Raw genomic sequence first — 22,999 nt, 5'->3', positions numbered from 1 at the left:
AATAACCCAGGAGATATTGACGAAATAATAGTATCAAATTATATACAAAAACATAAAGAACAAGCTGAAGATCTTTATAGAAATATTCAAAGTATAAACGCAAGAACTAAGGAATTAATTATAACAAAAAGAAATGAGAAAAGACAAGATCCACCTGAATTCCTTAAATCAGATGTAGTTTATATAAAAACGAAAGCTAGAGGAAAAGATCAACCTAAATTTAAAAAGGCAACAATCGAAAAAGAAGATCAAATTAAATTAATAACAAATAAAGGAACATATCATAAAAGCCTAGCTAGAAAACCTAAGGTAAAGAAAAAATCAAATTTTCAGGAAAACAATGATGAAGAAGATCCAGATCCTGCTGATATTCCTGGTACTTCACGCGAAGACAATTCTGTCACAGGACATTGAACTTAAAACTATAAAAAAACCCTATTTTGCCTATGCAACTAGGAACCTCTAAGTTAGTTTATTCTAAGCACACATTTTTACATTATATAGATATAAACCCTATTATTAATCAATTAATTAATATAGAACAATGCTTTTCGCTTATTAAAAATCATGTAAATAAAGAAAACGTTACTAACCATATGTCATATTATGGATTATCAGAAAGTACTTTATTAAGAACGCAATTCTTGATCGATTCAACACAAAATAAATTAAAGAATCTTTATCCGCACATTAGGACAAAGCGTGGATTAGTAAATATTGTAGGAAAAACCTCTAAATGGCTTTTCGGTACACTAGATTCTGAAGACGGACAAAAATATCAAAATGCTATAAATAAGCTAGAACAAAATCAAAAAGGCTTAATAAACGAAGCTAATTTACAAATTTCCTTATCGAAAAACTTAATAAATAATTATAATAAAACAATTGTTTCTCTAACTACAAATCAGCAAAAATTAGAAAAAAGTCTGAAACTATTCCAACAAACAGTTGATAAAACTATATCAAATCTAAATGCATACTTGAATTTTCAAGGCATTGTTTCGCAACTTAATCTAGACTGCCAGAGTCTGATTACTTTTCTCGATAATCTCGAAGACGCGATTATGTTTGCAAAGTTGAACGCCTTACATAACGTTATCATATCAAGCTACGAGTTAAATGAACTATTAAATTACTTAAGAAAAATTTATAAAAATAACGAAGTTCCAAATTTTAAAAATATATTAACCTATTATCAGTTATTGGGTACACAGGTAACATTTTCTGAAAATAAATTAATTTTCGCTATACACGTTCCTATAATTAGATCTAAGGAATACACCTTTTACCACCTATACCCAATTATCCTAAATCAAAATATTTTCATTCCCAAATACCCATTCCTGGCACAAGAAGACCAGTCATACCAATTTGAGGAAGAAGCATGTCCATTCCTGGAAGAAAAATACTTCTGTCAAGAAAACTTCCATGCACGAGACGAATGCACTATCCAACTACTGTCTGGAAACTTCAACTGTTCAACGATCCACATCGACATAAAAGAATCCGTCATTGAACAAATCACACAAAAAGAAATTCTACTCTTTGCCAGCCAAGAAGAACGAATATATGCACAATGCAGAATCAATCAATACATCAATGTTAAGAAACCAACTTTAATAAATATTCCATCCGAATGCCAAGTGACCATCGATTCAAGAACATATAGAAACGATGTTCAACTAAGAGAAGGAAAACCTTTAATCCTGCCTGAGGTACAACTAGAAAATCTTGAAAAACCAAAGTCCAAATTCGAATATATTGCTCGAAGCTATCGAAAATCAACTTCGACGATATATACGAGATAAAAGAAAAAATTCAATGAACTATCACCGATCAAAGAAGACGAAGAAAGAACCTATCAACCAGTCATCTTCGATATTGCGATTATTTTCATTTGTCTAATAATTGCAATATACCTAGTGTTCAGAAAATACCCACAACTCAAGAAGTACTTTCCATGTTTAAAGAAGAAAGAAGAACAGCATGTTCCAGTCCCACAGAAGAGGACCCCGAAAATAACTCCGTTATTTTCTTCTTAACTGGGGAGGAGTTATATGTATAAATAAGTGTTATTTCATTGTAATTAAATACTAAATGCCTATTTTACATTATGTCACATATAAAAGCGAACTGCACGGTTCAAAGCAGACTTTTCACTCTCTGTACTTTGTCGAGAACGTTTGTAACAATAAAATCGTTTTTTAAAAACAACTCTGTTAATTCAGACCTCAAAACTTCTTCGACTAATTCTAAATTTTTGTTACAGAGAGATATGTCACTTTTAATGGTAAGTACCTATTATTAATAAATAATATATTAAAAGGTTTAAAATACTAAAAAACACTATAGTTCAGAGTTCAGTCATTAGGGATCAAAAAGTTTTGAAAATTTGCAGGTTTATAGGTTTTGGGGTCCCTAACTTAAAATCCATAAAATGCACATTTCCAGACTTGCCGCCGGCGCCGCCATCTTGCCAAGATGGCGCCCAAAATCGGTATTTTGTAAATAACTCGAAAACTATGCATTTTTCGCAAGAATTTGAAGAGAGCAAAATTAAGAAGAATAAAATTTAAGTGTCGAAGCGATTGACAATGTCAGGAAATAAATAAATAAATCTGGCAACCTGACATTTTTTACAGCAGAGCTACCACACTGATAAAAAAGATAGACGAACTAAAGTCGTCATCGTTCTTGAAAAAAAAAATTAGTGGCAAGAGAATTTATTTTAGTGTAAAAGAAAATATTTTGCCTGAAGAAAAACTCTCTTAACTCAAGAAAACTGGTTCTCTTGAAAAATTCGAAAATTTCTCTTGAATCTATTTTCATTCAACAAAGTGCAAGTTACTTTGTTTTAAGATAATAAGAAAAATACGCTAGGAAGTTCTTTATTCAAGAAACATGGCCATTTTTACAATAGCTAAATACTCTTTTGATGAAAAATAATAACGACACGCAAAGACGATGACGAAGGACGGTATATACAATCAGTCGGCAGTTCGATCAGTTGTATGTCGCATTTCATAGGTCGCACATCATAGTACGCACGGGTTTTGTTGCTTGGAATTTTCCACTTGGAATTTTGCATAATTTGCTTTTTAAGCGCATATCGTATAACAAATTAGTGATCGTTTTTAACATGCATTTGTCATTTTTTATGGACAAATTTTAGGATATATGGATTCTTTAAAGAAGTTTCTGAAAAACATGGAAATTAGAGCATTTATTTGCTATAGTTGAAGGTAAGAGACATTTACTTAATGCACCTGTTTAGATAATGCATGCGTGACTATAGATAGAATAAGAATAATAAATAATCAAATAATTACAAAAATATTAAAATTTCAAGTCGTCGTATTAAAAAATTCAAAATGTGACCAAAGATTATAATTTTAATAATTTATTTGCTTTACTTTGATTAATCGTGATGTAACATTTTTTTGTAATTTGTAGAGTGATGAACCACCCCAAAGAATACCAAAGAGTGAAGAAGAAGAAATAACTACTATCGAGGAAAATAATATCACTTTACTTACTACAGACCAGGAAGACCTAAATTTATCAGAAAATATTATACCTCGTAATATGCCTGTATATGATGTATAGACTTCTCTTAGACCAAAATAAATTTTAGTTGAGTCAATAGTATTCGCTATTGGTTTAAGAAAAGTGTCTCTTTAATCAAGAAATGTCCCTTTTAAATCAAGAATTTTTGCATGAAGCAAAGAGACTATTGTTCTTGTAGCAAGAACTTCTTTGCATATTCATTTTGGGTCAAGAGTGAAATACTTTGGACAGATAGATTCTTCTATTCTCTAAAGTAATTTTTTAAAGCTTATGAAAAGATAGTTAATGCTTTGGGCAAAGAAACGTCGTTCTTGGCCCTATTGAAAAGCGCCAATCTTTTGGGTCAAAGTCATATTCATTTCGACTGAGAGATCCTTTTTTTCAGTGCACTTGAATCCCCAACGGAAAATTTAAATTCGAGTTAGTCAGTCCGGCGCTGAATATGTCCATGGTTGGCAACAATGCATTTAAAAAACCGCGCCCTCGATTAAGTAGTTTTCGTTAAAAAGTTTTTTTTATCAAATATAGTTTTCGAGATCCCAATATGTGATGAGAGTCGAATTTGGGACATCCTGTACAATCTAACAAACACCGCAATATCGGACACTATAAATCTAATGAGCAATGTGCGGTCTCTGTTACATACGTGGCTCGTGTACCTCCTCCTCCGCTTTTGGGAAGAGTTAAGAGGTTTAATCCGCTTAAAATCTGCATCGGGCAAACGCCTAAAAGTTAAGCCTTCGTAAACTTGGTTAAACAATTAGCAGCGACGTCAGTGGGAAAACACTATTTTAGGCGCTTCGGAAATTTGCAGCGAAAGTTTAAATGGGATTTTAAGGTGAGGCGAGAAGTCTGGCATGGAGTAAAAAGACAAAAATGACATTATGCTAGACGTACACACAGATGGGCTCGTAATAGAGAGATGTGATAATTAAAAAGGGAGTGATTTACCGGTAGTATTCCTATTAGCCAATAGAAGCAGGCTTTCGAAAAGGCTTTAGTACCATCGATCAACAACTTACAAACAATTAAAGCTGTTATTGAAAAAACAACTGAATACAATATACCGCTACATTTGGCCTTTGTAGACTACCAAAAAGCCTTTGACAGCATCGAAACCTGGTCATTTCTAGCTGCAATGGAGGATGCGAGAATCGATTCCAGATATCATTCCATTATTAAAAATATCTATGATAGTGCAACCTTCCAAGTTAAATTAGATGATGACTTCAAAACAGAAAAAATACCACTCGGCATCGGTAAGGGAGTGAGACAAGGAGATACCATCCCTCCCAAATTATTTACAGTGGCAAATGTCTTCAAGAAATTACAATGGGAAAATAGAGGCCCCAACATCGATGGGGTACACCTTAGCCATCTTAGGTTCGTTCGCAGACGATATTGTCTTGCTGAGCACCGGCATTCAAGAACTGAACACCATGCTAAAGGAGCTAAATGACCAATCCGAGAAAATTGGCCTTAAAAAGACTTGAAGAAGACCAAGATAATGAACAACAATATCCATAACATTACCGTAGACAACGCTGTTATGGAAAACGTAGACCATTATACATATTTAGGCCATAAAATCAAGCTGGGTAAAGAGAACCAAAATACGGAGATCAAACGCAGGATCCATTTGGCATGGGTAGCATTTGGAAATATGAGCGATATTTTCAAGGATAAAAAGGTGCCCATCAACCTAAAGAAAAAGGCTTACGACAGCTGCATCCCACCTGTACTTACGTATGGCTTAGAGAGTATGGCAATTATCAGAAAAACAGCTAAACAACTGCGAGTTGCACAAAGAGTCATGGAAAGAATCATGTTAGGAGTCACCGTGAGGGAAAAAATGCGGAACACCCACATACGTCAAAAAACAAAACTAATTGATGTTGTTAAAAGAGTGGCAAGTCTGAAGTGGCAATGGATCGGACATGTGGCAAGACAGGATTCAGACCGATGGTCCCATAAAATCATTATATGGAGACCTAGGGGAACAACAAGAAATGTGGGCCGATCAAAAAAGAGATGGGTCGATGACGCCAGAACAGTGGCAGGAAGACAATGGATAAGATTGGCTAGAAATCGCGAAGCATGGAAAAACATAGAAGAGGCCTATATCCAACACTGGATGGAACCAGGCTGAGAAAGAAGATTTCCCGGTAATTTACAAAATGTTGATACAAAGGCAATGGAAGTCCGACTTTTTTTTTTACTTTCGGATCCATAGGTGCTGATGGATTCACTGATTCTACTAACTACCGAACACCCAGAAACGGTAGTCCGAAATTACAAAATGTTAAATTAAAACTACTATATTTAAACTGCTAATAATGATAAATTAATATACGAAAAACTGACTGATCCAATACGAGTACATGATTGGAAATAAAATACGTAAAGTTTTAGGCAATCATTTCGTATTGTTCCGGTGAAAAATTTAATTTTCCCATCCATAGGTATATCTCGAAATTAATGTTGACTTTTTCCCACAATATTCGCCAGTCGAAGCGAAGTTAAATAAACAACATAATTCCCCAACTTAAGTCGATGGGAAAACTATTTTCATTTCCGAAAATTCAATGTTTGCTTATCCACCAGTTCGGGAAGAAAAATTATTTATTTGAAATTCTCGTGAAAAATTAATATCGATCAGATGCAAGCATGTTTTTTTTGATGTGGTAATAAGACTGCCGAAAAACAGAGGATGAAAAATCTACAGTATGTCACCGAATTGTCTTTATAAGAGGATTTTTTTATTATTGGCATTTTGAGATAAATGCATTCTTTATAAATTTGTTTGTTTGTTCTAGAATGGTTAATCCCGTTTATACTTTTCCAAATTTCCAAACCTTTAGAGAGAAAATTAAAGAACAGAAAAACAGCTAAACAACTGCGAGTTGCACAAAGAGTCATGGAAAGAATCATGTTAGGAGTCACCGTGAGGGAAAAAATGCGGAACACCCACATACGTCAAAAAACAAAACTAATTGATGTTGTTAAAAGAGTGGCAAGTCTGAAGTGGCAATGGATCGGACATGTGGCAAGACAGGATCCAGACCGATGGTCCCATAAAGTCATTATATGGAGACCTAGGGGAACAACAAGAAATGTGGGCGGACCAAAAAAGAGATGGGTCGATGACGCCAGAACAGTGGCAGGAAGACAAAGGATAAGATTGGCTAGAAATCGCGAAGCATGGAAAAACATAGAAGAGGCCTATATCCAACACTGGATGGAACCAGGCTGAGAAAGAAGATTTCCCGGTAATTTACAAAATGTTGATACAAAGATACAAGATATTCTTTTAATTTTAATTGAGCTTTTTAAATAAATATTTAAAATATGGAAAAGTGGACAACGCTGTGCCGGTCAAGCTCAATCACGTGACTAAAAGTTTATTTGATACGAACTATAGAAGAAATACGATGTCGGTTAAAAAGAGACGACATAGGCGTAGGTTTTGATTTTTAGGGCGAAGCAAAAAAAATTGTGAAAAGCTGTTTAGAAAGGAATAAAGAAATGATTGAATGTTTCAATATATTCGAGAAAATATTCCTGCTAAAATGAAAACACGTGGTCAGCTTACCTTGGAGGGTTGTCATCTTCTCCTGGGTGGCCACCCTGTATCTGGACCAGGAACACTACTCGCACGAGTAAACGGTACCAAATTGGTAGGTACTTTTGAAGTATTAAAATAAAAGTTATTTGCGGCGGCGCGCGGCAGTTAGCACGTTGTCAATCGATCTCTCGTTCGATGCGGCTCATGCAGGATCTTTCGATCAAGTATGTTGTGGTCCAAAGTCAACTGACGCAGGCATGTTTCAGCCCTTTGGTATAACCTCCCTAGTACCACATATGCGCATATAATAAATAAGAGAATAGATGAATATTTAATTTAAATTAGAAAGATAAAATTAGGAAAGACAACTTAAATGTATATTAAGGGTTTCCTAAAGAAAAGCCATTACCAAAATCTGCTTGATCTTTAGGTTAGATTAGGTTAGGTTGCTGGGGTTTGGTATCATGTTTGATCCCTCACTCGGAGGCCTTGGGCCTATTGCGATACCCCTGTATTGTTGTACCAAACCTTCCTCTCATTCTTTCTTTGCGTTAAAGCATTTCCAGCTCTTTGCAAAGTTTCCGATGTCGCTGATGTTGGCTTCTGTTGCTTCCTCTAGTCCCTTCAAAAACCCTTGCCCTAAAGTTTTAAAGCGTCGCGTCGGTATTCCAGTGCTGGACAGTGGCACAGCAGGTGCTCTATGGTTTCTTCTTCCTCTCCGCTTTCTCTGTAATAGTCGTCGTCGGAAACTTTCCATCTCACGAAGTTTACCCCCGTGGGACAGTTTCCAGTGACGAGAACTACAATTATGCGTACTAGGTCCTTTTGTGCTCTAGTAGTTGTTTTGTCTTTTTGCTATCTACCACTGGTCATAGTCTTCGAGCTGTAGCGCAGTCCTCACGGTGTTGCCACGTCTCTTGCTGCTTGGCTTTGATACCAGTTCCTATAGCTTCCTTCAGTGTGTTGATTGTCACAAGTGGTGGGTCATCTACCACGCCCCCTCTCCCCTGGCCCCGTCTTTGGCAAGTCTGTCTGCTTCCTGATTGCCCACCACATTGCTATGGCCTGGCACCTACCACAGAGTAGCCCCGCCCTGACGCAGCCAGGACAGTGCTTCTCGGCATTCCATCACAGTTTTCGATCTCAGACTAACCAAAATCACTGTAGCAGATGGCAACATCGTTAGCGTAGTTTCAATTTTTATGTCGATTCAAATAGTCGAAAATGTTCCAATTAGAGTCCAAGCTCACAAAATAGAGCCAATATCAAATCGACTAATCTAACTTTAAGGCCGTAATAATAAAATAAAGTGGCGATATAATTAATGATAAATATTTAATATCTTAATTTGATTTTCTAATTCGGTCGGTTTTGGCCGCGGATTAAATCGAGAACGACCGTCGGACCGCAAAAACAGGCGGGAGCAGCCGTCGATTACAGGAAACTGCCATTTAAATCGGAATCCTGACTATTATTCGGACGTTTCGCCGGTTTACGATTAAACATGGCGGCCAGCCGCAACATTTACTACCCCCTGATTAATTGGGATACGCTCGAAAAATAGAGATTTCCTGGTCTGGCACTGTCAAAGGTAACTCTTACACGGTGACCTATAAAAATGGCAAATAACTGATTAAATGTATGTAAATTTTATTGAATATAATATATAGTAGAAGGAAAAGAGTAGTTGCACTCTCTTAAATATTTTCTGCCAGTTTTTACAATCTGTCGAATATCGGAATAGATAGGTTGTCTCGGTCGTAACGGTCGTTCCCTGACGACTCTGCCGAGAAACACAACACTGTCTTTCGTTTCTCAAGTACACCTGAACTCTCCGTATCATAGCCGGGTAATTTTTTTATTTTAATGAAGCTATAATTAAATTAAAAATATATCGTATTTAAACTTTTTTATATTTTATTAAGATTTAGGACAGGTTTTTAAATAAAACTTTAGAAAAAAACAATTTAGAGTCCAAAAGGATAAAAATAATAAAATACACGTTATAGAAGAAATTTTATAATCGAAATTAGGTAATTTTTGAAATTAATAATAAATTATTAATTTTAGTCAAACATTTACAACCCCTAATATTAATCAAAACAGGATCTATTCCACAGATATAATAGAATCGGCGACAGGGAGAAAAAAAAAATATGATTGTTGTAATTTTTTTTCTGGTTAAGTGATGTCTTATTATGTAAATTAGAGAAAACATAAATCTGTTCCATTAAAGCAAGGAAGGTGATAGGAAGTGGATAAATAAAAAGTACATTTATTTAACTCCGTACTGTCTTTATTATACCGGGTGCGTCTCAAAAGTGGCTCATCCCCCATAATTTTTTTTTTATATTTTCAAATAAAAAACAAGATTTAGTATGTTAGTATATGAAATAAATTAGGATTGATTGACGCATTCAATTGTCTTTGGTCACTTCCTGTTTCACCGGAAATGACTATAACTTTTAATTTTTAAACGGCACCCTCGGTATATTTCTACTTTATTCGATAGAAAATGACACTCTGAATAGAATGACATATCATATGTCAACTTTTGACATTTTCGCATATGGTTTAATTGTAATTGTAACACGCGGTTCATAACGACAATTTGACTCGAAATACCAAGTGTGTGGTATCAATATATTCATAAAAAATGGTTTTTCCAAATATGCTAATGAGTCACCCTTGTTCCATTTGAAAAAAATTGACATATGTATGATTAAAAATACGATTTGTACATCTTTTAACCGGCCTAGACAAGACACGAAACCTATTAGACGATCAAAACTATTTTTCCAAGGTTCCTTGATTAAAACTTAGTGGATTAAAAAAAACTGGATTGAAATTTAAAATAGAATATGTTTTTAAGCGACAATGTCAAAAGTTGACATATGATATGTCATTCTATTCAGAGTGTCATTTTTTATCGAATAAAGTAGCAATATACCGAGGGTGCCTTTAAAAATCAAAAGATGTAATCATTTCGGTGAAACAGGAAGAGACCAAAAACAATTGAATACGTCAATAAATCCTAATTTATGTCATATACCTACTAACATACAAATCTGTTTTTTATCTGAAAAATAAAAAAGTTATAGGGTTGAGCCACTTTTGAGACGACCCGGTATATTAAAAATATTGTTTCATAATGTAATATCATTTTAAAATTCTTGTAGGTATGTTATTTTAGATTCTGAAGATAATTTTAGAATAAACCGGAATATATTTTTAATAAAACATTATTAATTATTAACAGGGTTATAATTATGATTTTGTTACAATGTAAGTAAGTAAATAATGTAATGTAAAAGAAAAAAATTCAGATTTTACATTTTACTAAAATATTATCTAAATAAGCGCCTTTCTACAACAACGCCACTGACTGCCAATGGGTAAATTGAGAGTTGCCTACCGGTCAAAAGTCGTTTCAAGACTTAAATGGATTATTTAAGTCAAATTTCTTGCAAATTTGGCACTGGCGAACCATATTTTATAGTTTTTGAACAGAAAAAGTCAATAAAATAAACACTTAAGGACTACAAGCTAAGAAAATGCGTTAATACAGCCGGGGAGATAGCGGCAACAAAGCTTTACCGCACACGTGCGACACGTACTACAAGGTAATAAATGAATGAATAGGCTCCCTCGCCTCTAATCGGTGTTGTCATATTGTAAAGAACTTATCCTTATTAAACAGTATCCGACTTATATAATTTAGTAGTATAAGGACTATTTAATACATCTCTGGAATATTAAAACCTACTTTATTAAACTGTAGTATTAATATCTCAATATATGTGTATAACAAGAAAAAAATATTGATAATATTAAAGACGTGACAACATAGGCTGGATGAGGAAGGCTCGGTCGACTGTACCCAGAAGTAAACATGTGTACAAAAAAGGTTGTTTGTCCGCGTTGAGATGTAAATAGTGTAGTCTATATTTTATTTTAAGTCTATGGTTGCGTCCCAGCACAGAGACGGATTGACAAAAAATGAGTGCCTTACTGTGTGCTGCTATTGGTTGTAATAATTCAAAAATAGTGCTTTGGATTTTTTTTGAGAGTAATTTGTGATCATGTTTGTGTTCAGGATAATTTTCTCATGACTGATTACTACTTAGTTTTTTAATTTGATATTATTTTCATTTAAACTTCAATTTTTTATCGATTTTACTTTTCACAACCATTCCTTGCTTGCTTTTTAACGAACTGCACCATCATTGAACAAAAATTTGCAAGTACCGAAGAAGAAATACTGGAAATCCCGGTTCCTTAGAGGCATGGTACCGAAATTACCGGTTCCAAAAAACAGTTCAGGTTACGGAAACGCCATAACGTACCATAACCATGAATCGCCCTCTACAGGATGAGTATTAAATAAGTGCAAATATTTTTAGGGGTAGTATATTTTGGCCCCAGAAATATGAGGATTTTTCTGCGCATTTTTTTTAAATCTGGAATTTTTTTTAGTTTTTAGTTAAAAAACATAATTTCTTGATAATATGGTAACTAAGCTTCAGAACCAGAAAATCCCTGTTATTTTAAGATATCAAAGAACCGGGACTCAAAATTATTAATTCCCAGTTGTTTTGGTACCTTCGGAACTCGGTAACAATAACTAAAAAATTATTCTTTTATTTCGTGAGAAAGTAGTGATGCTATTTCTCATTTTTCTTGTTTCTTTCCTCTTTTGAAATTTCTGTAATGTTTATTAGCAATTATTGAAGTTTAAACATGTTATTTTATTATTTAGTACAATGTGTTGTTCAATGTGCTAGTTATCCAATGAAAATTGCCTAACCAATATATTACTACAAAACAAGCACATTAATGTTAAAATTAAACTTGTTTTAAATTAAAAAAAAAAGTTGTAGAAAATTTTTGAAATAGATAATAATATAAAAATATGTCTTTATACAGGGTGAGTTTCCTACGATGTTCTCTCTATGGGTATCTCGGAAACTATTGGAGATAGAGAGTCGGTTAAATGGGGAAAGAATTGCAGTTTTGTGGGGTCCGAAATATGCGTCTTTCAGATTTCTGAAAAAGTTCATGACTCACTAGATATTTCGAAAAAAACAAATTTCGGCTATTTTAAAAATTGTCCCTTATTCCATTATAAGCTATTTCAGACAAAATGTTTTCAGATAAAAGTTGTAGATAATCCCATTCTTAATCCTCCGATTTTTTTCTAAAGCCTGTCATTTTTGACATATGACACGCACATATGTTTTTTTTAAATGGAAACCATAGTTGGCCATGAGTTCACAAAAAGCGTCATTTTTTAAGCTTTTCAGCGATATAAGCAATAATATGTTTTCTTCCAAAAATAACTGAGTTATAGCCAATTCTTATAATTTTTAAACAATTTCACTTAGTTAGCCATGGAAACAAGTTTAATCGTCTTTGCTCTCAGGAATGTGAAGCTGTCACATCCAAACTTTGTAAATTAAAATAAACAAAAGTTGTAAATATGAATTTTTCAAACGAAGAAAAGCGTGTAGGATTATTGGTTCAACTTTTCTTGACCATACATTTTCGAGGATACATTGATCTGTGAATGTTACGTTTTTTAGAGAACGGTTTTTGAGACATGTTAGAAAAGTTAAATTTAGTTATAGCCAATTCTTATCTTTCTTGACTAATTTCACTTAGATTTCATGGTATTCTTATTCTGTTATGATTTATAACTTATAAAAAGTCAGAAGAGTTAGAATTTAAATTCAAATTCGTACATTTGCAAGATAATTATATTCTTCTATCTTTTTTCTTAAAATCTGTTTACTTTAGAAATATAGTTTAGCATAAACAATAAAAAGTAACATAATTTGAATCATTATTCGAAATACATACGCAATATGCTATTTTTTTATCTACGTGTTTGTTTTTATCTATACGTATATTCCTTATTGGTTGAAAAGTATAAAATCAGTCTCACTTTAGTCCCGTATGTTAGTAAAATGTAATTCTCTTTCTTTGCGTACTATATAACTCTAATTGAGATTTTATAATCAATTGAAAGTAGCTTTACAAATTTCCTTTTTTTTTGTTATATTTTTTCTTTGTTTTTTGTTATTTTTGTAAAAGTATTTATTTGTATCTATCTAATGTACCTAAAATGTATTTATTATCAATCAAAAATGCAGATGAAAGCGCGACGCTGCGTACTTAACAGTTCCAGTTTCAGTTACTACTGTTGGCGACGAAAACTCTACCCTACGAGCGTTCCAGCAATCGCGCGACTATTGACACTGGAGCGAAATACGTCGCGGTATAGATCGTTACCGCAGTTCCAGTTACATTTCTTCGCGACAGACGAAGCAGTCGAGATGTTCGCGACCTTAGGAGCGCGACGGCTGCCGGCTGGAGCGAAACACGGCGCTATACGGTTACTGCGGTTCGAGCTAACTCCAAGAGCTATTATAAATAGTTTATTTGCAAATTATAAATTATTTATAGTTTTGTCGTTATTATAATCGTCGATCTTCAGTAACAAGTTCCTGATTCGTCGAAGAGCGCGATACGACGTTACAAAAAAATACCGCTCCAAAATCGCGTTACTCAAATTCCGACACATCACTAGTTGCTATTAGACTTGATAGACTTGGATCATGGTATATTAATAAAATTTGTTTATATCATCAAAGAGACCGAAGTCAACAAAATATCAAGAGACAACTTTTAATCGGCATTAAACTCCTTATTATTTGAAAAAAATAAACTGCACTATTTCTCTTATTACTTTTATTTTTTCTCTTTAACAAGAGAAAAAAGTCAGTGGCGTACGTGCTTTTTTCAGAAAAATATTCCAGTGATAACCCCATATGCACATCCCTGATGAATATATCGACTAGTAGTGGGCACTATCGAATGAATACTATCGAAACATTCGATAGTTGCAATTCATTCGAATAATTCGATAGCTAGTAAAAAAACATTCGTTGAAAACTATTCGAATAAAAATTATCGAATAGATGCGTCATCTGCCTTGAAATATTGTATTCTAGTAATTCGGCAGCAAAAACCATTCATTTATAAAATTCATTCATTTATCAAATTCATTTATTTGTCAGGATCGATTATAATAAAATATTAACTGGATTTTAGTTGTCGCCCGGCGACGTAGGTTTCTTTCCGAAAAACCCGACAGCGGTCGGTGGCAATGCTATAAAGAATAAAGAAGCCGGGATCTTTGATTTTTTGCGGAGTCATATAAAGATAAGGACACATTATTTTTTTTATTGAGGTGGTAGTATTTACACAGAAAATACATTATGAAGGGCGCTGTTGCCATATATTGGTATTAGCAAGTATTAGTTGATATTAGCAAAGAATATTATTGTTTGGCTTTAGTTAGTTAGCGATAGTATGTATAAATATTTTGCATTTTATTTTATTAATGTTCTGTTGTTAGGTTAGGTTAGGTTAGATAATAAAATATTTTGGATGTAGGAAAATTATTTTTAATATTTTTAAGCAAAGACTGGTTTAATAAAAATAATAATAACAGTAATAATTTGTTATACCTATAACAACAAAATTTAAAATAATTTAATATAAACATTTTTTTACCTAGTAGGAAAATATAAACAACAAATTAGATGTCAAAATTATTTATATTAGATCCTATTTAAAAATAATATAGTCTTTAAATTTTTTGTGGCAACGTTGGTTTATTAAATAATAATAATTACAGAACTAATTTGTTATATTAACAACAAACTTTAAAATCATGAAATATAAACGTTTATTAATTTTCTAAGCATGCAGTGTAATGGAAGGAAAATATAAATAAAAAATTAGAAATCAAAATTATTTATATTAGGTACTTTATATTACTATTTAAAAATAATATTTACTTTTACTGGCATTTACTTTAAAAAATAAATTAAATATTTCTTCGCAAAAAACTACATGTAAGAGAATTAGCATAAACAAAAAACAAACATTGTTAACTTTTTTTTAAATTGGCACGTGTAAAACTTCCAATTTAATTTTCCCACCCCATAGTTTGAGTTCGAGAACCACATTTACTTAACCACATTACTTAAATATGATTATTAAGTGCAACTAATTCGTATTATTAAAACATCTAAAATACAAATATGAATTTTTAAAATTAATTCTAAGTTCATCTCATCTCTCTTAAAAATTGCTACTTCTCAAAATTTCCCATTAAAAAATAGACCATATATACCATATAAAATAAAATAATTGAAAGATCGGGCTACGGAAAATCACACAAATTTTCGGAAAAATTTTGACACCTGCACACGCACACAATCGTCAATTAAAAAAAACTACTATTTTAGTATTTTAAATATTTTAATAAACGCAAAAATAGCACAGTATTTACAAGGTGATGTTAAAAAAATTTGGAGGAACTAATAATGCACTGACGCACACAAAAATCAAACGAATACTATTTCATTTATCAAAAGCATTCGATAGTCGTGGCTCAACGATAACCATTTAGTCGCACGGCGAGGTTGTCACATATGCTTTAGTATACAAATGAATGAATGATTTTATTCGAATAAAACCATTCGATAGTTTAAATCATTCATTCAGTAACCATTCGATAGTCTAATTCATTCGATAGTTCCCATCGCTAATATCGACACTTTTTTAGCATTAAAATATGTCGCATTTATAGTAACTTTTGCTCTCAAAATTTCATTCGAAACGGCTAAAAGTATTTGGAAGAAAATGATAATAAATCGAATAAATATTAAAACCCTGTAGCTAGGAAACAAAGCAGAATCGGACCTATATTGATATGAAAAATAAATCTTATTTTTACGTGAGGAATCTCCCCACGTGAGATGGTACATGTTTATTGAAACACCCTGTATATTCACCCACTGGGAAAATAAGTACGAAAAAAATCACTGTTTCTTTGATTTTAGCCATTTGTCAAATTTTTTTCATAATACTGTAAACTTTAACATTTACTGACTGCTTCATAACCTCAAAGTATCTCGTTTTCTTCGCCTAACAACCACCACACCGTCGAAACGTCTTTGATAAAGTTCTAATTCGGCCGTAAATTCAGAATAACTTTAGCTTATACCGTTAGAGAGGACCGGGTGCAATAATGGGGGAGAGTTAGTGGGTACTTAAGGCTCCGAACCACCCCTTTAGGTGGAGTGTACTTTCGGGCTGCTCTACTTAGAGGTGGAAACAAATAGAATCGAGAAGGAATGTTAAGATATCGTGTAAATCTTGAAGAAGGGATGACAAGGAAAAGGAGGAATTATCAAAAGTTAATTGTGAGATTGGAGTTGTACAAATAAAGAGGGTGTGTTGAATCAGGTAATAACAAAATCGTTAAGGATATCTATTGAAATCATAGACTTAAAATAAAATATAGACTGAGCATCTCATTCATAAATAGCTGGAACATGCGATCACACAATATCTTGTTATTGTTGTGTTATTGTTTTAGGTTATAACGAGTGCGACACGAGCGATAGATAGGTTGTCTCTGTCGTAACGGTCGTTCCCTGACGACTCTGCCGAGAAACACAACACTGTCTTTCGTTTCTCAAGTACACCTGAATTCTCCGTCTCATAGCCGGGTAATTTTTTTATTTTAATGAAGCTATAATTAAATTAAAAATATATCGTATTTAAACATTTTTATATTTTATTAAGATTTAGGACAGGTTTTTTAAATAAAAGTTTTAGAAAAAACGTCTTAGAGTCCAAAAAGGATAAAAATAATAAAATACACGTTATAGAAGAAATTTTATAATCGAAATTATGTAATTTTTGAAATTAATAATAAATTATTAATTTTAGTCAAACATTTACAACCCCTAATATTAATCAAAACAGGATCTATTCCACAGATATAATAGAGTCGGCGACAGGGAGAGAAAAAAAAATATGATTGTTGTAATGTTTTTTCTGGTTAAGTGATGTCTTATGTAAATTAGAGAAAACATAAATCTGTTCCATTAAAGCAAGGAAGATGATAGGAAGTGGATAAAATGAATACTACATTTATTTAACTCGGTACTGTCTTTATTATACCGGGTGCGTCCCAAAAGTGGCTCATCCCCATAATTTTTTATATTTTCAAATAAAAAAACAAGATTTAGCATGTTAGTATATGACATAAATTAGGATTGATTGACGCATTCAATTGTTTTTGGTCACTTCCTGTTTCACCGGAAATGACTATAACTTTTAATTTTAAACGGCACCCTTGGTATATTTCTACTTTATTCGATAGAAAATGACACTCTGAATAGAATGACATATAATATGTCAACTTTTGACATTTTCGCATATGGTTTAATTGTAATTGTAACACGCGGTTCATAACGACAATTTGACTCGAAATACCAAGTGTGTGGTATCAATATATTCATAAAAAATTTTTCCAAATATGCTAATGAGTCACCTTTGTTCCATTTGAAAAAATTGACATATGTATGATTAAAAATACGATTTGTACATCTTTTAACCGGCCTAGACAAGACACGAAACCTATTAGACGATCAAAACTATTTTTCCAAGGCTCCTTGATTAAAACTTAGTGTTTTTAACAACACCATGGCACCCTGGATTGAAATTTAAAATAGGATATGTTTTTAAGCGACAATGTCAAAAGTTGACATATGATATGTCATTCTATTCAGAGTGTCATTTTTTATCGAATAAAGTAGCAATATACCGAGGGTGCCTTTAAAAATCAAAAGATGTACTCATTTCGGTGAAACAGGAAGAGACCAAAAACAATTGAATACGTTAATAAATCCTAATTTATGTCATATACCTACTAACATACAAATCTGTTTTTTTTTATCTGAAAAAATAAAAAAGTTATAGGGGGTGAGCCACTTTTGAGACGACCCGGTATATTAAAAAATATTGTTTCATAATGTAATATTATTTTAAAATTCTTGTATGTTATTTTAGATTCTGAAGATAATTTTAGAATAAACCGGGATATATTTTTAATATAAACATTATTAATTATTAACAGGGTTATAATTATGATTTTGTTACAATGTAAGTAAGTAAATAATGTAATGTAAGAGAAAAAATTCAGATTTTACATTTTACTAAAATATTATCTAAATAAGCGCCTTTCTACAACAACGCCACTGACTCCCAATGGGTAAATTGAGAGTTGCCTACCGGTCGAAAGTTGTTTCAAGACATAAATGGATTATTTAAGTCAAATTTCTTGCAAATTTGGCACTGGTGAACCATATTTTATAGTTCGTGAACAGAAAAAGTCAATAAAATAAACACTTAAGGACTACAAGCTAAGAAAATGCGTTAATACAGCCGGGGAGATAGCGGCAACAAAGCTTTACCGCACACGTGCGACACGTACTACAAGGTAATAAATGAATGAATAGGCTCCCTCGCCTCTAATCGGTGTTGTCATATTGTAAAGAACTTATCCTTTTTAAATAGTATCCGACTTATAATTTAGTAGTATAAGGACTATTTAATACATCTATGGAATATTAAAACCTACTTTATTAAACTGTAGTATTAATATCTCAATATATGGGTATAACAAGAAAAAAATATTGATAATATTAAAGACGTGACAACATAGGCTGGATGAGGAAGGCTCGGTCGACTGTACCCAGAAGTAAACATGTGTACAAAAAAGGTTGTTTGTCCGCGTTGAGATGTAAATAGTGTAGTCTATATTTTATTTTAAGTCTATGATTGAAATAAATCTCTCTATACGGGGTGCTTCAAAAAACATGTGCCATTTTTCGTGGAGAGATTCCTCACGTAAAAATAATACCTATTTTTCATATCAATATAGGTCCGATTCTGCTTTGTTTCCTAGCTACAGGGTGTTAAAGTCTTAATATTTTTTCGATTTATTATAATTTTTTTCCAAGTACTTTTAGCGTTTCGAATGAAATTTGAAGGGTAAAAATTACTATAAATGCCACATATTTTAAAGCTCAAAAAGTGTCGACATATTCACCAGGGACGTGCATATCGGTTATCACTGGAATATTTTTCTAAAAAAAGCATGTACGCCACTGACTTTTTTCCTCTTGTTAGCGAAATAATGTAGGCAATTTAATGCCGATTAAAAGTTGTCTCTTGATATTTTGTTGATTTCGAACTTCTTGATAACATAAACGCAATTTTATTAATTTGCCTTGACCCAAGTCTAATAGCAACCTTTAAAAAATAATATCATTAACTTGCAAAAGTTTTAAATAAGTACTCATTGATTTCTCATCAAAAGTTATGAAAAAAATCCTATAAACATGGGTATGGAAATGCATAGTTTTAGAGTTACAGGATGTTAAAACTTTTTAAAATTAGGTTGTTTGTAATTATCTTAAATACCGTTATTTTTTATTTGAAATTGCTGTAGGTTGGACTAATAGTAATAATAACTAATATTAATAATATTTAATAATAAATTCGGTAAAATATATAATTTATTAATTTTATTTTTATTTTAATTTTATTAATTGTGATGAATAATATTGCGTTTATCTCATCAAGGAGGCGGAATTTTTTACTAAACAATTTTGAGGCCTACACAATTTTGATAGCAAAAGAAAAAAAGTCAGTGGCACATATATCTTTTTTTGAAAAATATTCCAGTGATAACCCATATTCCCTGATGAATTTATCAACACTTCTTTAGTGTTTTGATTTTTTAAATAATATACAAAAGGTTGAATTTTATTTTTTTTTATTTATTTAAAAAAAATTCACACAGCAATTTTATAACAACCGAAATATATAATTTTTGGCTCTCCCTGTGTAATATCCAATCAATAATTGATTTAAACAGATCGAATATGTAGACTTTCGTTAACTTGTAATCCAAAATTCGCCTTTCAAATTGTTCAATTCATGATTTTACCAATGCTTATGCAAAATCATGTTTTTATCAATTTTACATATTATATTTTATTTATTATCTCAAAAAATGTTAGAGAGAGGAATAGGTTAGTATAATAGAAGAATTATGAGATATGAGAGTAGTCTCCAAAAATGTAATAATATACCGGGTGTTCCATTTGAAATAAGAATATGCTACCACTTTTCAATTGAGGCGGCAACATTGTAACGCTAAAAATATTTTACATACATGGAGGAATCATCCTATACAGGTATCTCAGAAATAAGTACAGATATTTTAACTGGTAGTATATTTTGACCCCAGAAACACGCCTATGAGGTTTTTTTTTGAACATTTTGAATATTTTGAAAAAAAAAATAGATTTTTTTTAGTTAAAAAACATTATTTTTTGATAATATGGCAACATAGGTAGTAGATTAAATTTACAATAAAGAAAACCCAGAAAAGATCCAGTGGATATCAAAATTTAAGCAAAACATCATTTTTTTTGGAAATTTTTAATGTAAAATTACTCAATTATTTTGGACTTATTTGAAAAACAGTAAAGAGAAAATATGTTTCTTTTATCGAGATATATCACCCCTTAAAATATCTGTAGTTATTTCTGGGACAGTCTGTATAGTGGTATTACGTTCAAATTTTCCATTCCAATCAAATTCCATAAGCATATTACCAGAAGAAAATAAATTTCTATTATAATATTTTGAACTATATAGGACCCAGAAACTCCACATCGAAAAGTTGGAGGAATTCTAAAGGGAGATGCTTGTACTAAAGATATTCTGTTAATTTTGCAAATATTCCCATTATAAACAAGTTATCGTAATTTATAGAATTAGAGTTAAGCGCTCGTTGAAACCGCGGGTCGTGTATGCACATACCGCGGATTCCATTCAGTAAATTTAAATTATGCGCTTTATTAGGGGAGGTAAATACATTATAACGGCACTGTAACTATACATACCCCCAACCACTCGCCTAGAAACCAGACAAACAAAATTTAGTTTACTAACTTTTGTTTAAATTTGTTTTAACCCGAACAAAGTTTACTCTATACCATAGAGAACAAATATGAGTCGATTCTATGTGGAATGAAAGAATTGGGAAGATACGCAAACTAATGGGAAAATTCGTGACAAAGCTGATTGAATTTTTCTCCTTACGTTTCAAGTGCTGTACGGTGGAGCCTCTACTCGTTCTGTGACCAACGCATAAAACACTCATTTTCTCTAATTCGGCTAGCGAGGGCATATCGAAGACGGTGTGGAACTGAAAGCGACAGTGTTGCCATATTAAAATGTATAATGTCTGTAATACGTTTGACGAAAATGTCTTTGGATGAAAAATCCGCGTTTATGTATTGAACATTTATTCGTGTTAAATATGGAATAAACAACAAAAATAAAAATTCCTTCAATTTTGTATGATCGAAAAAAGTCGTTTAGTTGGCTTGGAAATTACGACTATTGACATTTACCGTAATATTTTACATATTAAATAACAGCGATCTTCATTTCCAAGCCAACTCTGACGCCGTTCTTTGTTTAATCATATAATATTATATTAGATTGTTTAACGATAGAAAATCCATATTAACAACGTACTGTACCCAAAATTCGTAAATATATGGATTAATCCGTAGTTCTGGCAACACTGTCTCCGGCAACCACCCACTCTATCGACTGAAAGCAGAACTACGGTACAGTATTCTTTATCAGGGTTGACACAAGCTCTACACATATGTGTAATTTGCTACACATTATTTGCTTCTATGATTGCACAGCTACAGCCATTGGCGTAACTACAGGCGTGCCCGGGGGTGCCAGGCCCCCCTAGATACTGCTGGGCACCTCCCAGAGAATTCTTGAATTTTAACTGAACGATGACTCTTGGCTAAATAATAATGATGCCTTCATTTCCAAAAAAGTAAAATAAAATACGGTTAATTATTAATACATTAAAATAGTAGGAAATCATAGAAATTAAATAATTACACCATCAGGATATATATATATATATATATATATATAGAAGGTTGAGGCTGTCCGTAGCCCCGTCCGGTATCGTTATATGTCTTGGTGCAATTCCCTGGCCACGACACTACAGCCAGAAACAAGACGATAAGTGAGATGCTTCTTAGACCAAGACAAGTGCTAGGGGGGATTCCCCCCAGCACCTGACCAGGAGCTTCCCCACCAACGACAAGGTCTTGCATCTCCTAGGGGAAGCTGTCTATTATAACTCCCAGATTTTTTAATTACTAATAATATTAATTTTAACAATATTGTTATTTATAATAAATTAAATTATAAAATTATTAAATTTATAATAAATAAATTTATTTGTATTAATGATAAATATTAATTTTTATTTAATGTGATGTAGTAAAAATATTGTTTCCATTTTTATCTAGTTAATATTACTTTTCTGTGTTCAAAAAATGTGTGTTAGTATTTATTTTTTTACAAAATTTATAGATATTTGAGTAATCCACGGGAACACGGGTTGATATAACCAAGTCAATCAAATTTATTAATAGAGAAATTCATGTAAACATTTTATTCAAAAAATGTATTTATGTATTTATTTTTAATGATATTATTCTTCATTTCTTAAAAAACAAAATCCCTAGGCCCCCCTGGGATCAACACTAGACCCCCAGGATGAATTGCTAGTTACGCTAATGGCTACAGCACAATCGCCTGAGCTACATATTTTGAGAATTTACATATTTTGTATAAAAAATAATACCAAAACAGTAAATCAGCTGACAAAAGCTTTTTTTTTGCTTTTAAGTTATCTAAGTTAGTACACATCAAAAACGTCGCAAGAGTACTCTAAATTTTTAATTGACAATATCACTTTCCATCATCATTGTTCAGGTATTCAGTAAAATGTCAGAGTATGAACTGGGTCATGAGTCAAAGACCAATAATAGACAAGAGCTAAAAACGATAGACAGGACTGCTTAATCCCTTAAATAATAC

Source organism: Sitophilus oryzae, unplaced genomic scaffold (assembly GCF_002938485.1).
Source record: "Sitophilus oryzae breed Bouriz unplaced genomic scaffold, Soryzae_2.0 scaffold_179_pilon_pilon, whole genome shotgun sequence".
NCBI classification, from domain to species: Eukaryota; Metazoa; Arthropoda; class Insecta; order Coleoptera; family Curculionidae; genus Sitophilus; species Sitophilus oryzae.
Note: the sequence above shows the minus strand (reverse complement) of the source record.